The sequence below is a fragment of the Melopsittacus undulatus genome, chromosome 4 (genome assembly GCF_012275295.1).
Source record: "Melopsittacus undulatus isolate bMelUnd1 chromosome 4, bMelUnd1.mat.Z, whole genome shotgun sequence".
Lineage (NCBI taxonomy): Eukaryota > Metazoa > Chordata > Aves > Psittaciformes > Psittaculidae > Melopsittacus > Melopsittacus undulatus.
This window is the reverse complement of record NC_047530.1, coordinates 42645069-42662248: the sequence shown is the minus strand read 5'-3', so window position 1 is coordinate 42662248 and position 17180 is coordinate 42645069.

The window sequence follows — 17180 nt, the reverse complement described above, 5'->3', positions numbered from 1 at the left end:
GGGAAAATTGAAACTGAAATTGGATACTTGCAGAAAAGACCACTGTTCACCTCTTCCCAAATAGAATTTGAGATGGAACAGATCCAAGTAAAAATGAAAAATATAGATTTTAGGATACACTTTATTCCCAATGACTGTCAAAGTCACAAACCTCCTGTATTTTCATAACACCAAGCATATATAGATGTAGGTATACACACAGATAACACACAGAGGCTTACACAGAGGTTTCAGGAACTTGTCATTACAGTGAGCCAAATTCTGTGTTTCAGTTTGATAATTATGACAAGACTAAGAATACCTGAGCACACCCTTGCAGTGTCAAACCTACACTTAGTTACAGTGAGTAGATATTCAGATTTTCCACCATTATAAATTTTTCTTCTAATAAGGGTCTGGTTAGACTCTTCTTGTTTGTTAATTTGGCTTTCTGTGGTAAAAATATTTTATCTTATTGATAAACTTGAATTTCCATGATCCTAAGGTATATAGATTAGTCACAGTCTAAATTGGTTAATCAGAGTTCTTAAAACTTTAAGAAGATAATATTCCATGACCTGGTTTGCTCATGCAATATTTGAGCTGATTTCTCAACTATGTCTCAAACATGATAAACAAAGTATGTAATTAAATTAGGCATGAATTCTGGATTTCCTTGGTATTTCTTGCCCACCTTGCACTCAAGTTTTCTCTATGTGCATGGTTGAGACCAAGAGTTAATAGAGAAGAAAAAAAATGGGGGAAAAAAAAAATCACCTATCCATAAAAGGCAAAGAATTAGCAATTGTCATGGGTTTAGGTTTGTATAACAAATGACACAAAGGGAAACAAATAAAAAATTATCTTGTTTTTACTTCACCTGATCACAGAATGCACTGGTCTTGAAAGGGACCACTGGAAATCATCTGGTCTGACATCCCTGCTTAAGAAGCATCACCTAGAATTGGATGCCCAATACCATGTCCAGATGCTTTTTGAAATATCAAAGGATGGAAAGTCTACAATCACTCTTGGCAAGGTATTTGAGTGATTAAAATCAGTAAGCAAATAAGCAAGATCCCAAACCTTTATAAAAAAAAAAATCTGTACTTATTTTACTGTTATGTCTTATTTTATTTTCTGAGCAGCTCTCATGACTGCAGATCCGGTAAAGACCAGGTCACACAAGCAGTGCTTTTCTGTGTGCTTCCTTTTTACTAATGAGCCTTTTCAAACATAGTCCTGCCCCCATTATGTGAGATTGGTGTATAGAAAGAGGACCAGAAGAGATATTGTAGAAATGCTTCCCATGTTTTGCTTTAAGACATCACCATGTATCAACTATGCACGAATGCTAAAATACAGCACTCTCAAACATGGTCATAAATAAAACATTCTCAAGAAAGGGAGCTCTGTTGTCCAAGAATATGCTATGATGTCAGTTAGGCACAAATACCACTACATGTATGAGATTAACCTGTTGAATTGAATAATTTCAATTAACCCTAAGAGACTTCTAATTTTTTTTTTGTTCCTTCTTTTTCTTTCTTTTTTTTTTAATTTTATTTTTAACTGACCTTAAGGGCTTTCTTAAGAAAGGAGTTGAAAGCAAAAGATCTTTTGGATCAGTGGATTTCAGAAAGGTTGATGATGAATAAATGCAGATTTATTCCATGCATTCTATATATAAAAACCAAAAAAGAATGAGCTGTGTTTGTGACCAAGGCTGGTTGCTACTCTGACTATATTTGAACAGATGGATTTTCAAATGATTTTCCATTTTCACTAAAGACAGGAGAACAGAGAAAATGTGAAAAGGGATGGATGGTTAGTTTACCCTTGTAAAAGATAGAGAAATTGCATTTGTTGAGACAGTACACTGTTCAGATTCACAGAGAGAGTATGCCCTCAATTTCACTGCACTATACTAGTGCTCAGTCAACTGATGAAGTTCTCAACTCAAAGGGCAACATATACTTTGTTCTAAGTTCCTGTTGGAATAGAAAAGCTGACAGTGGAAAACTTGCACAAAGGATATTGTGCTGTTAAACTTTGTTCAAAGCGACAGTTGTCAGATCTCTTTGAAATGAAATTGAAAAGGAAAAACCAATTTTCTCTGAGGACAAAGTTCAGCTCATTTGGTGTGCTGTACCTGTCTAATTTGCTTCCCTGTAAAAGAAATTTTGACTTTGTCTATTTGAAAACAAAGTTTATACTAGTACAGGCATAGCTCAGAATGTTTCATTCCAGATTGTATAATATTTATAAAGACTACATAAAAATTCAATTCTGTCTATTTAAAACAACAGAAATGCCATTTTTTTGTGATAAAGATTGTACTTTTTCTTTTTATTTCACCAAATATAATTTTTAAGGCTTTAGCTTGAGATAGCCAACATAATTTTAAACATTTTCCTTGTAATTTTTTCAGTAATGGGTAAATAATTGCATTTAATATATTTCAGGAGTTGAGCTCCTAAGCAACGTAAGCTATTTTGGAAAAAATTAAGTTTCAGTACTAGATATTGGTAAATAAAAATCCACTACATATTTTTAAATGTTTTCCAATATGCATTAATTTGACTTTGGATAAGATAATACTAAAATAAAAACATATAATATAGACCACAATATTTATTAATTATAATATTCTGTTATTTATATGATTATAATTATTAAAATATAGAATAATAATACTTGGTTTATAAAAAGATTTAATTTTTTGGTACAGCAGATATTTAGACATATTGAAAAATAATTTGAAATGTGGCAACTCTGTGTTTCAGACTGTTAGAAGAGATGGTTATCTGCTTAGTAATCTTCAGGTCATCTTTATTTCTTTATCATTGAAAGTGATTTGTCCCTTTGGTACTTGTAAACGTACAACATACAAATATAAAAATGGCAGATTTTATCTTAGGACTAGATTATTGAAATACATTTATTATCTACTTCAAGAGCAAGATGCCTTCATCACTGTATATTTACCAAAGCACCTCATCACACTTCTGTATCAGTAGTATACCTAAACTCAAGAAAGACCAACTCAATCATGTAACAGTTTAAAGCATTTTCAGAAAGAGCAATGGCAGAACTGGTTTGGAAAAAATCCCTTTTAAGGTGTTGGCTACGCAAATAAATGCTCCTTTGCCATTAAGACCAATTTTAGCATAGGTGTATAACCAAACTACAGTAAAATTTACAGTTTTAACACTGTGTTTATTCAGTCAGTTCTGAGTTGTTTCAGTCAGCATCTGATCAGCATGAACAGCTACTGGATCTATGGAGCTGTCTACACTAGAGCTTAAAATATAGTTAATGCAGTAACATATGAAATCTAATTACCAAACTGAAATGAAATTTGTTGTGGCAAGACTGATTTAGCAAGGTTTGAGCTGTAGAGAGATCCAAAAAGGATCATGGAATGGTGGTCAGAGAGTAGTGCTTACTTTCCTCTCAGCATAGCTTGTGGGCAGTCCATTGTTTCATAGTGCTGCCAATCAGCATTAATACTTACTTGTATCTAAAAGTAAGTCCTTGGTGCAGATGTGTATTTGCCCTACTTTTATAATTTTTTTGTGAATTAGTATATTTTCCATAGAGGCTAAACTCTAAATTTTGTAATGCAGATCATCTTACACAGCTGAAGCATAATGCAATTGCTAGCTTAAAATCACAGAGGATGCTTGTAGGAGAATAAGATTTTGCACCCAGTGTAACACTTGTGAGCATCCTCAACACTGGACTTCTGCATTTCCTTTTCTTTTTTTTTTTTTTTTGAAGAGTACATAAGAAATAATGAGAGCAAACAATCTTTAAAGCTTTATTCTTTACAGCTTAAAAAGATAAGCAGGCTAGTCATAAGTAAGTGTTGGCATGTTCACAATGTGTGTAGCACACATATTGATAGCAGGATCACAGAGTTGACAAAACAGCATCATTTTCTGCCTGAACTCGCTTGAGTGAAGAGCTCTGAATTCAGAAACAGTAGTTATTCAGAAGCAGGAAAAGGCAACATTTGCATTCCATGAGCTTTCAAAACAACTGCATTTTCCTTCAGTGCTGAAAAACTATCTCCAGAACCATTGCCTGAGGAATTCTTTTGTTTTCTGAAAATGATAATGGTCTGGCATCATTAGGAGTGAAAACTGTTCCCTTTAAAGGGTGATAATGCATGCCAGAGGGAGAGCAAAATGCATATATGCATCCCAGGGTCTCAGGACATTGGATCCACATGCACCTGGAAGAGGAATGTGATGAGTCATGTGCACTGATGTTCAAACACATTTTTGGTTATATTATATATACATTTTATTTTGGTAACATAATGCTAGGAGCTGAGAATTTCCCTTTTTGTGTTTTTTTTTTTTTCTTGTCTGTCCTGAAGCTAAACATACCAAAAGCCTGCTTTTCTGCCAGAAGCAGAAAATGATGTTAGGCTCAACCTCTTTCCAATGGATGAATCATGGCCAGTTCGCATCGGGGTCTGCATTGCTGCAAAAACGTCGACAGACTGGCATAACAGCAAGTAGGATAAGCTTCTGTTTAGTTTACAGATTGGCAAACAGATGTGGATCACTGGTATTTCAATTATTAGTGAGCCAATCTCCTCTTCTGGGTACAAAAGAAACTGAAATCCGTTCAGTCCTGGAAAACTCAACAGTATTATAACATTTGCTTTGAAGTGCTCCTTGTTTGACAAGATTTCTGATGGAAATGCAGTTCAGAAAATATCAACATACTATGATTATGTCACTGTAAACTTGCATAAGGCTGGGGAAAAGAAATATGCCATTTCAATAACAGAACAATTTTCTGCTTGTTAGAAACAATGTATTTTTTTAGAGAGGAGGGATATATAATATCATGTGTACATTTACAATGGGTCTTGGAGGGGTATGCATTTTTCTGTCTCATTTTCAGCAGTTAAATTTCAGGCAAGGATGTGTTCTGAACCTGAACTTGCCAGAACCAATCTGATACCCTGACAGCAAAGGAAAACGAAAATATTTGTATAAAATTGCATAAAAGATATTACACAAGTTGAGTAAGCTCAAACTGTAAATCCCAAAACTTTTCAAATAAGGGCTGTTTTGACAGATTCAACTATATACAGATAAAAAAAAAAAAGAGATTTTTCACATTTATTTACAACTACAGGTTGGACAGAGAAGAGATTCAGAGCAGCCCTGCAGAGAAGGACTTGGGAGTGTTGGATGATAAGAAAATGAACATGAGCCAGCAGTGTGTGCTCACAGCCCAGAAAGCCAACCGTATCCTGGGCTGCATCAAAAGGAGCATGACCAGCAGGTCAAAGGAGGTCATCCTGCCCTTCTGCTCTGCTCTCTTGAGACATCACTTGGAGTACTGTGTGCAGTTCTGGTGTCCTCAACATAAAAAGGACATGGTACTGTTAGAACAAGTCCAGAGGAGGGCCACGAGGATGATCAGGGGACTGGAGCACCTCCCATATGAAGACAGGCTGAGAAAGTTGGGGCTGTTTAGGCTGGAGAAGAGAAGGCTGCATGGAAACCTCATAGCAGCCTTCCAGTATCTGAAGGGGGGCTATAAGGATGCTGGGGAGGGACTCTTCATTAGCGGCTGTAGTGAAAGAACAAGGTTAAAACTTAAACAGGGGAAGTTCAGTTTGGATATAAAGAAGAAGTTCTTTACTGTGAGGGTGGTGAGGCACTGGAAGGGGTTGCCCGAGGAAGCTGGGAATGCTTTATCCTCGGTGGTGTTCAAGGCCTTGGGTGACATGGTCTAGAGTGAGGAGTCCCTGCTCGTTGCAGGGGGGGTTGGAACTAGATGATCTTAAGGTCCTTTCCAACCCTATGGTTCTATGATTCTATGGTCTATGCAGTAACAATTTACCTACATTCTTCCACCCTGGAAAGAGTGCAACTGCTTGTATAAATCCCTGAGATCTGATCACTAAAAGGCAACTCCTTCTCATATTATAGAATATAGTGGTCCGTTCCTGAGGTGAGTAGCAAGAGAGAGGATGCCTCCAACACCTGAGCGGGGGGGAAGCTCAGGGTCCAGGATCCTCAACTGAGAGCAGCAAGAGCCACTGAGGGACCCTCAAGGCCTTGACCGGACTTGCCCAGGAGCCAGCAGCTCAGCTGACGTGAACAGAGACTCACAGAGGGGGAGCCAAGAGGAGCAGCACCAGCCCTGAGTGGTTAAAAATCTGCCCCAGGGAGAGCGGGTCCTCAGGAGCGCAGGTGGCCGGGGGGGTTGAGGCAGTTTGCACCGGCAGCTTGAGCGGGATGGTGAGCACTCGCCTTATGACCAGGGCCCGGTCTGGGAGCTCTGCTCTGGCTGCCCCTCATGGCCAGCATGGGCACCCAGAGAGAGCTGATGAGAGGGGAGGCTGAGGTGCAGAGCTCAGAGTGTAGAGAGTGCCTGCACTGATCTGTTGGGTGGTGCACAGTGGGCAGGGCTGCACTCGGTGCTCCCTGGTGGAGGTCTTCCTGCAGCAGGGGCTGAGCTGCAGGAGGCTGTCAATAGGGTGTAAGATGTCAGGGAAGCTGAGCGGAAGCAGGACTGCTTGTTCCAGGCCCAAACTGTGGAGGGGCCTCAAGCATCCACTGTAGCTCATGGAGGAAAGAAAGAAGCCATTAACCTGGGAAGCTAGGAAATAGTAACAAAAAACAACAAAAAAGGAGGAAGAGGACAGTTAAAAGCAAGGGATTCCTCATAAATCTGTTGTCCCCGCCCAGAACCACATTGCTGTCCTGCAGGGGTATGATGAAACACTCGCACCAGAAACAGCTGGCTGGTGCACTGGTAAAGAAGATCTGTACTGGTGCTGCCAGGAAAAAGTGGTGGATTATAGTGGTAGGGAACTCTGCTTTGAAAGGAACAGAGGCACTCATCTGTTGGTCTGACCCAGTCTCAAGGAAGGTGTGTTGCCTACCTGGGGCACAGATCAGGGATGTTGCAGAGAGGCTGCCTGCTCTAGTAAGTCCCACAGACTATTACCTGCTTCTAGTGATCCATGTGGGTGCTAGGCATATAGACAGCAGAACCCTGGAGAAGATAAAGGACTACAAAGCCCTGGGAGAGGTGGTTAGGGGCTCTGGAGCTCTGATGGTCTTTTCATCAATTCTCCAGGATACAGGGGAGGACCTTAAAAAGGCTAGGAGGATTGGCCAGGTTAATAAATGATTAGAAGGGTGGTGTCATAGTCGGGGGTTTGGGTGTCTAGAACATGGGACTCAATTTACTAGGCCAGGTCTACTGGGGCTGCTGGAGCTGGTCTGACAATGAAAGGGAAGAGCAGTTTTGGTAGGAGGCTTGCCAGACTGGTCAAGGGTGCTTTAAACTAGATGTGTTGGGAGACAGGGGAATCATTCCATCCCAACACACCCAGTCAACTGCCAGCACCTATAATAAACACTCGGAGCAATGTAGAGTTATTCCAAATGTTCCAGCCAATGAGCCAGCTTAATTTGGAGATCAGCTCAGATGCCTCTGTACAAACGCCCATAGCATGGGGAACAAACAAGAGGAATTAGAGACGTGTGCACATCTACAGGGGTATGATATAACAGGCATCACAGAAACATGGTGGGATGGCTCCTATGACTGGAGTGTTGGAATGGAAGGTTACAGGCTCTTTAGAAAAGACAGGCCCAGCAGACAGGGAGGGGGAGTTGCTATTTGTTAGGGATAGGCTGGAGGAACTCTCTCTCGGGACAGGTGAGCAGTCGACAGAGAGTTTGTGGGTCAGGGTTAAAGGGAGAACAGCAATGGGAGACATTACTATGGGGATATATTACAGATCGCCTGATACTCTGTGTATGAAGCACTCTATAGACAGATAGGAACAGCCTCACGCTTGCAGGCTCTTGGTCTCATGGGGGACTTCAACCACCCTGATATCTGTTGGAGGGTCCGTATGGCCCAGCGCAAGCAATCCAGGAGGTTCCTCGATTGTGTGGAAGACAACTTCCTTCTGCAAGCAATAGAGGAGCCGACAAGGAGAGGTGCTGTGCTTGACCTCGTGCTCACCAACACGGAAGGGCTGCTTGGAAATGTAACTATCCAGGGCAGCCTTGGATGCAGCGATCATGAGATGATCAAATTCGAGATCCTCAGGACAGTAAGAAGAGTGTGTAGCAAGCTCACTGCCCTGGACTTCAAGAGAGCAGACTTTGGCCTCTTCAGGAACATGCTTAGTAAGGTTCCATGGGATTTAGCACTAGAGGGCAGGAGGGCCCAAGACTGTTGGTTGATATTCAAGGATCACCTGCTACAAGCTCAGGAGTGTTATATCCCAACAAAGGAAATGCAGCAGGAGGGCCAGGAGACACCCTTGGATGGATAAGGAGCTGCTGAGGAAAATGCAAAGAAAGAGAGGCTTATAAAAGGTGGAAGCAAGGACAGGCAGCTTGGGAAGAATACAGGGATGTTGTCCGGGAAGCTAGGGACCAGGTTAGAAATAAACTAGAAATAAACTTGTCTAGGGATGTTAAAGATAGCAGCAAGGGATTCTGTAGATACATTGCAAATAAAAGACAGACTAAGGACAACGTGGGCTCTGGAGCTATCCTTCCCTGAGCAGTGCTAATATCCACTTCCTTTTCATGGATGGGGAATGGTTGTCTATTTTTTCATAGTGATCAAAAGCATTTGGCATGATTTGTGCATACTTGGATCATACACTTCCTCAGTGCTCCAGAAAGTAAGGCTATGACATCCAGCCTGCTTCACAAGTACCCTTCAAAGGCAGCTGGTATTGTCAGGAATCTTTCACAGAGAGATGAAGAACAGAAGCTTCTTTAATGTTAGATTCTGCATTCCAGAGTTTACCAGACTAACCTAACTTGTCACCAGTACAGTTCCTTATTTGGTCTGCAAATCTTGTGTAGGGTTCATGTTTGCGGGGGGGGGGGGGGGGGGGGGGGGGGGGGGGGGAGTGGGGGTTAAAAAAAATAATCCACAAAAAATACAGGTATGGTGGATGCCAGGACCCACCAAAGCTGCTCTACCACTCCTCTTCTCGGCTGGACAAGGGAGAGAAAATATAAGGAAAGGCTCGTGGGTCAAAATAAGCACAGGGGGACATCACTCACCAACTAGCATCATGGCCAAAACAGACTTGACTTGGGAAATTATCTTAATTTATTATCAACCAAATCAGAGTAGGGAAATGAGAAATAAAATAAAATATTATAAACACCTTCCCCTGACCCCTCCCTTCTTTCTGGCTTAACTTTACTCCTGATTTTCAATACCTCCTCCTCCCTAGTTGCACAGAGGGAAAGGTGGTTGTGGTCAGTTTATCACACATTGTTTCTGCCACTCCTCCCTCCTCAGGGGAGGACTCCTCACACTCTTCCCCTGCTCCAGCATGGTGTCCCTCCCACAGGTGACAGTCCTCCATGAACTTCTCCAATGTGAGTCTTTCCCATAAGCTGCAGTTCTTCATGACCTGCTCCAATGTGGGTCTCTTCCATGGGTACAGTCCTTCAGGAACAGAACTGCTTGAGTCCCCTACAGGGTCACAAGTCCTGTCAGCAAACTGGCTCCAGCATGGGCTCTTCTCTCCAAGGTGCCACTCCTCCTGCCAGAAGCCTGCTCCAGTGTGAGCTTACCATGAGATCACAGCTTCCTTCAGGGATCCCTCTGTTCCAGTGTGGGGTTCCAGTGTGGGGTTCTCCGTAGGCTACAGGTGGATATCTGCTCCATCATGGACCTCCATATGCTGCAGGGGCACAGCTGCCTCACTGTTGTATGCACGAGGGAAATCTCTGCTCCAGTGCCTTCTCCTCTCCTTCTGCACTGACCTTGGTATCTGCAAAGCTGTTTCTCTCACGTATTCTCACTCCTCTTTCCTGCTGCAATTGCTGTTGCACAGTACCTTTTCTCCCTTCTTAAATGTACTATCTCAGAGGCACTACCACCGTTGTGATGGGCTTGGCTTTGGCCAGTAGCTGGTGTTGGCTTTATGGGACACAGGGGAGGCTTCTGGCAGCTTCTCACAGAAGCCACCCCAGTATCCCTGCCACTACCAAAACCTTATTACGCAAACCCAGTACAACTGGCAAAGTGTTCTTTGATAAGGTAGGCTTATATGGTTATGCCTACATGGTTTTAACTGATAGATGTAAGTGGTGCAGTCCTCCATTCATGTTTATTGTTGTTTAAAACAAAGAATTTGTTGATCAGCAGTAGGTCAGCTAACATGCAGTCTTCTTGTCAGGGAATGGATGACAAAGGGCGGTGATATGAAGAAAGGAGGGGAATAGCCTAGAGAGGGAAAGACCATGTCTGAGCATTCCTGTGGCATTTCAGAGTGTCACACAAACTGCTGGGTGTGGGTGAAACGAAACAGGTTTTTGACATATATACACTTGGTAAATGCAAAAAAGTATCATCTTTAATTCTAGCAGAGTACTAATGGAACCAGTTTACTTGGGCTTCTTTTGGGGAATTATATTTTTCAGACTTCATAAATATTCATTTACAAATAAGTTTTTTGTCATCCTTAACAATGAATGATATTACCTAAGGGCATAAGCTAAGTTTTATGTTTGTACAACACATTAATATTTTACATTCAATCTTTAACATGCTTTTATCTTTTTTTCATTTTTCACACAAGATTAGAAACCTGCTTGAATTTGTTTTATTGCATGCTATTTCTATTTCCTCTAAGCTGCTCTCCCAGGTTTAAGATTTAAACTATTTTCCACAATATTTTCTTAACTAGCAGAGTTGAATTAATTTTCTATTGGAAAATTTCTATTTAGGCATGAGATCAGCCATTCAGTATGACATATTTCAGAGTAACAAGCATTAGGTAATAGATTTGCTGAACTATATCATCGATATTTATTCCTGCAGACTTCAGAATTACTGAGAAACTATTAAAAGAGAGGGGGAAGGGGAACACATTCCACTATTTTCACAATAAATATTTCATTATAGTCTTTTCAGTATAACCTTCCTTCAGTACTAAAATAATGGAACAAATACTAAACCATAAGGAGCTAATCCAAAAACTCTGGAAATTTTTTCATTGATTTTTATTGAGCTTACAGGTAGCTTGTCAATACTAGTACATCTGCTGGAAAGACAAAGCTGAAAAAACCAAGTAAAATGGTCTCATGAAAAAATCTTCACTGTCACTCAGCTTTTAAAATTGAATAAAAGCATTAGTATATGAAAGAAAGCAGTTCCAGATAATTAAGTGAAGTAAACCAGTTCCAGAGAGTTAAATGAAGATCTAGATGTTCATTTGCATTTCAGATACTTATTTTCTCTGAAATTAAGTGAAATATTATGAGAGCATTATTACACAAAACACTATAAAACAAATATTGCTTAGTTTAGTTTGTAGTTGTTTGTACATGAAAACGTGTTCTTTCCATCACTGCCAGTGGTTTTTACTGTGATCTTGGCCAAAGTCCATTCTTGACCCGAGTGGGTTGACACAAATACTTAACTGTCTATTTTTCTTATTAACTCCTCTGTAAAATAAAAGTAATAGGAATCTCAAAGTGCTCATAGGAAGGTTTTAATTCATTTTTACAGCGTGTCATTTTTCTGACCATGGTAAAAGTAAGTGAAGAGTTCTTTATTGCATACATCAACAATCCTTATTCTTTGCAAGCTATATAGAAAAGGGAGAGTGCAAGGGAAAAGGATTAAGAATTCAAAGGAAATTACGGAAAATTCTAGATCCTGCATATGGGTCACAACAATTCCATGCAACACTACAGGCTTGGGCAAGAGTGGCTGAAAAGCTGCTTGGGAGAAAAAGACCTGAGGGTGCTGATTGATGGAGCTGAACATGAGCCAGCTTGGGCCCAGATGGCCAAGGAGGCCAACAGCATACTGGCCTGTATCAGAAACAGTGTGGCGAGTGGAACTAGGGAAGTAATTGTCCCCTGTGCTTGGCACTGGTGGGGCAGCATTTCAAGTATTGTGTTCAGTTCAGGGCCCCTCACTACAAGAGAGACATTGAGGTACTGGAGTGGGTTCAGAGAATGACAATGAAGAGGGTGAAGGCTCTGGAGCACAAGTCTTATGAGGAATGGCTGATGGAACTGGAGTTGTTTAGTCTGGAGAAGAGAAGGCTCAGGGGGACCTTATTGATCTCTACAACTACCTGAAAGGAGGATGGAGCCAGGAAGTGGGTGGTCTCTGCTTCCAAGCAACAAGTAATAGGACAAGAGGTAATGGCCTCAAGCTGAGCCAGGGGAAGTTTAAACTTGATATTTGGAAAAACTTCCCCAAAAGGGTAATCAGGCATTGGAACAGGCTGCCTAGGGAAGTGGTAGAATCAAAGTCCCTGGAAGTGTTCAAAAAATGTGTAGATGAAGCCTTCAGTGACATGGTTTAGTGGTGGCCTTGGCGGTCCTGAAGTAAAGGTATGGACTAAATGATCTTAAAGGTCTCTTCCAACCTAGTTGTTTCCATGATTCTAAAAAGATCAGATTATAGATCTCTTCCTTTGAAATCAAAAGACAAATTTTCTGAAGTCTTTAACCTCTGAAAAAGTTTTAGAATTCTCTTTGATATGATTGACTTTGCTCAATGTTCTTTTAGCAGATGGTAAATGTTGTCATTATTCTTGAAAGAACAAGAGGATGTTGATGATGAATTTTGTACCAAAATAGATTTTAAATGGTTTGCTTATAAAATCAGAAAAAGGACAACATAATAAGACAGTTACTACTATGAAGATGAAAATTGAAGTTTTGGAATGCATTAATCTTGTCAGAAGAAATGAGGTGATGCCTAAATACCAGTGTAATTACAATGCCCCTTAAGTTATTAACTTCCTATTTAATCATTACAATGTGCACTAGAAACCTGAGTGATTTTTTACATTTGCTTTGAATTCCAAAACCACATGGTATCTCTCTTCTTCTCTCCTTTCTCCTACTAGATTAGAATGCAGACGAAAGCATATGTGAAACCTGACACCAGGATAAAGCTCTGACGGAAGTGATATCTTAAATACTCTGTAACTCAATAATTTTAGCTGCATTGTTTAGTGTTTTTTCTGATTGGGTTGTTTTGTCTGGGGGGGGGGGGGCTCAAAATGTAAAAGACCATTTATCTACAGTTTGTGAAATACTGTTCTTCCTGCAGAATGGGATGAATTGGAAGGTGCCATGCTTTGTGCCCTTAAGGCGTAATGCAATGTGGAAATTAAAACTCTTGAGTTGACAAAATGTTAGTCTGTACTCAAGGCACAAAATGTGCGTTCTTTAACCAGGAGGCAACCATCAGTTCCTGACAGAGACAAAGCACGCACTCTGAGTACCTAAATGTATCACTTGTTTAATAATTGTGTGGCAGTGAGATACACAGGATAGGACACAGGCTGAATATATAAACAGTGTAAAACTCTATTTGCCCCCAAAATCCACTGTCTGAATGTATTTGTATATATCACAATAAACTGTTAGATGTTAGCTACTTTTTTCAAACCAGAGCCATAGGTTTGAAGCCTACTAAGCTCCCTATATATTCATTAGACAGTATTTAAGGAAACCCCATTGTCATTATAAAGGTTTGAACCACAATGCTGCATCACTTCATCTGTCAGGAAGAATGGTATGTGGTATTTGGATAATTCGGTGTTTGATTCCAGCCAGCAGCTCAGCCCCACACAGCCTTTTGCCCACTCTTCCCCAGCGGGATAATGGTTACTTGGGAAGATAAACACCGTAACTTTAAATAGGTCCCTTCTCTCTTTCTCCTCAGCTTTTATTGCTGAGATCAACATCATACAGTCTGGGGTATCCCTTTGGTCAACTGGGGTCAGCTTCCTGGTTCTGTCCTCTACCACTTCCTTGTGTATCCCCAGCCTACTCACTGGTGGGGCACAGTGAGAAGCAGAAAAGGCCTTGGCATTGCTCAAGGACTTTTCAGCAACAGGTAAAACATGGGTGTGCTATCAATCATCACCATTTTCTGCACAGACCCAAGTCACAGCACCGTACCAGCTACTAAGAAGAAAATGAACTGCATCTCAGATGAAATCAGTATGTTAACATTTTGAAAATCTTCGCAAAATTTTAAAAATATAAAACAAATTGAATGAAAAATAATCCCAGAATCCCAAGGGTTGTAAGGGAACTCGAAAGATCATCTAGTCCAACCCCCCTGCAAGAGCAGGGAAACCTAGAGTACATCACACAGGAACTTGTCCAGACAGACCTTGAATATCTCCAACGTAGGAGACTCCACAACCCCCCTGAGCAATCTGTTCCAGTGCTCTGTCACTCTTACAATAAAGAAGTTCTTCCTGATGCTCACATGGAACCTCCTATGCTCCAGTTTACACCCATTGCCCCTTGTCCTATCACTGGATATCACTAAAAAAAAACTAGCTCCATCATCTTGACACCCACCTGTGGAGACAGTGTTCTCACAGGAGAATGAATATTTGGTACATGAACTCTGAATAACTGAAAGATACAACAAGGCCGTGAGAGGCTCGAGGAAGCTTAAGCAAACAAGATAAGAAGCTGGAATTCACTGAGTTAGGAGAACTGTGGACTGTTGACAAGCTTTCAAGGTCAAGTTCTCACACCTGTGCTTAACCAATTATAGGTTAGTCACTAAGGGTCTTCAAGACAAGTATCCAATCATGATATGCCAAATTGCTGTAGGTGTGTGTAAGCAATAGTATATAAGGTGTTAATGCTTTGCAATAAATGGCTTTTTGTCTGATCATATTGATCTCTGCCTGAGTCCATTCCGCGGCACCCACCCTTTACATATTTGTAAACATTGATAAGGTCACCCCTCAGTCTCCTCTTCTATCAAGACTATACTTAGAAAATTTCCCTATTACTATCACTTGCTCATTTGCATTGGGGAAGCTGGCAAGAACTATCAAAAACTAAGTAGTGTAGCTTGAATGCCAACTGCACAAAATACTTAGGGTCTGGTGGGATGTATAATAAAATATGTCAGACTGTGTCATTATAATATGCTTTTGAAAGAATTATACATATTCATTTCTCTCATTTAGCACCTGAATGACAACAAGCAGGTAAGAACTTCAGTACGATACATCAAGCAAGACAGTTGCCATTATGAACAAAATATAAAAGACTGTGACAGAGTTGAAAAATGGAAGGAATGTTCTGTTTATACCTTGCAGGCTTTGTTATTCTTTGATAGTAAAATGAAGCTTGCTGGGGAGAAGGGTATGTCTTGTTGTCACTGTAGGTAGTACTTCAGTGACAAATTGCACAAAATATCTTTTTTTTTAATAAAAGCCTTGATAAGTTTCTTAAACGTATTGTCAGTATAAGTGTCTCAGGTTCAGCAGAAGCAGTCATTTTTCTCCTTAGTGGCTGGTGCAGTACTGTGTTTATGGCTTTCAGCCTGGGAACAGTGCTGATAACACCAATGTTTTTTAGTTGCTGCTTAGTAATGTTTATGCTGACCAAGAACTTTCTGAATCTTATGTTCTGCCAGAGAGGAGGGGAAGCTGGGAGGAAGCAGAGGCAGGACACCTGACTCAAACTAGCCAAAGGGGTATTCCATACCACACCATGTCATGCCCAGGATGTAGAACTAGGGACAGTTACCCGGAATGGCTAGATCACTGCTCGGTTGTGTATCAGTTGGCTGGTGATGAGCAGTTGTATTCTCTTTGTTATTTCCCTTATCAGTAATATTAGTGATGGTAGCAGCAGTGGTTTGTGTTATACCTTAGTTACTGGACTGTTCTTATCTCAGCCCATGAGAGTTACATTCTTTCGATTCTCCTCTCCATCCCTCTGGAAGCTGGGGGAGTGAGCAAATAGCTGCGTGGTTTCTGAGTGACAGGCTGGGTTTAAACCATGAAAATAAGGAAACTGCTGTTTTTTTTTCTCAGCTCTTTTGTTATGTACTCACATCTTTTTTTTTTTTCTTTTCCTTGCAAAATGAAGGACTAGCTTCATCACTAATGAAATCCAAAACCATGGTTTTCTGTTGCAATAATGAAAGATAAAATTATACTGTTACATTACCGAATGACAAAAGAGTCAACTCCTATCCCTATTTCTATAATGTGTTTTGTGGTTGCAAAAAGCTGCTTCGTGACTCCAAAACAAAAAACTAAATGGTATGTTCTGAACCCTCATTTTCCCCCTTCCTCTCGTGTTTCACAAGAGGCTGTCTCCTATCCATCAAGCCACAGTCATTCTCTGACAAAATATATCCAAACAGGTTGCAAAATAAAACTGCCTCTTAAGAATTAAAGGTTGCCACTTTTTAATCAAGACTACATTTAAAATCATAAACTTACACAAAGTTGTGTCAAATATTCTACGAAAGACAAAAATACGTTTGACATTTTTATCGGGACCATGCTTATGATAGCAGATATTCTAGAATGAAGAAATGTTCAAATGGCTTTAATAGTAAGGATATTATCTAGATCAGTTTTTGAGTTTTGTTTTGTTTTTTTTTTTTGTGTTTTGGTTGTTTTTTTTTTTAAGTAAGACCCTCTAGTTTATGTAAATCCTTTATTGGGATTATTTATACTTCTTCAAGGGAAAATCAACAATAGATGTTAATGTATGCTTGTCCATGACATCTGAAACATTGGGAGACACATTCTTTCAAAGTGAAGAGATTACTTTCTGTATGTGGTGGATTTGAAATCTTGAACTATCTACTGAATCTGATTGAACAGGAAAGTATGCATCATTACAGTTTAAATGGTGAATTATAGTCAGTAGTTGCTGGTGCTTAATCTTGTTTCTTTCCAGTATTTAAAATAAGTTGGTATGTATTTATGCATAAACACACCCATTAGATCTTAACAAATGTTACCAAAGTGAACCATTTTAGTGACTGGTAAGTCTCTGAAAGAAAGGCTTTCATGGCTATTTGGTGGAAGGTATAAAAACCAAAATGCCTTTTTATTTAGCATCAAACACCATTAATGACATTTTTCAAAATGAAAGGGTGGGGTAGGATCCATTCTTCAGCAGCCTTTAAAACACATAGAAGGAAGATTTGAAGAATTTTTAGGAATTATTAGAATTTCACTATCAAAATTAATATCTGTAAATGCATACGACTTCAAGATTTTTCTCTGTTCTTGACATTATCACCTAGAATTTTCCCTTCAGTATAATTCCTATATTTTTCTGTCTTGATCTACAATTTATTTCCTTTGGATGAAAAAAGTTTTGTTTCATTTCAGTATTTGTCTTTCTTAATCA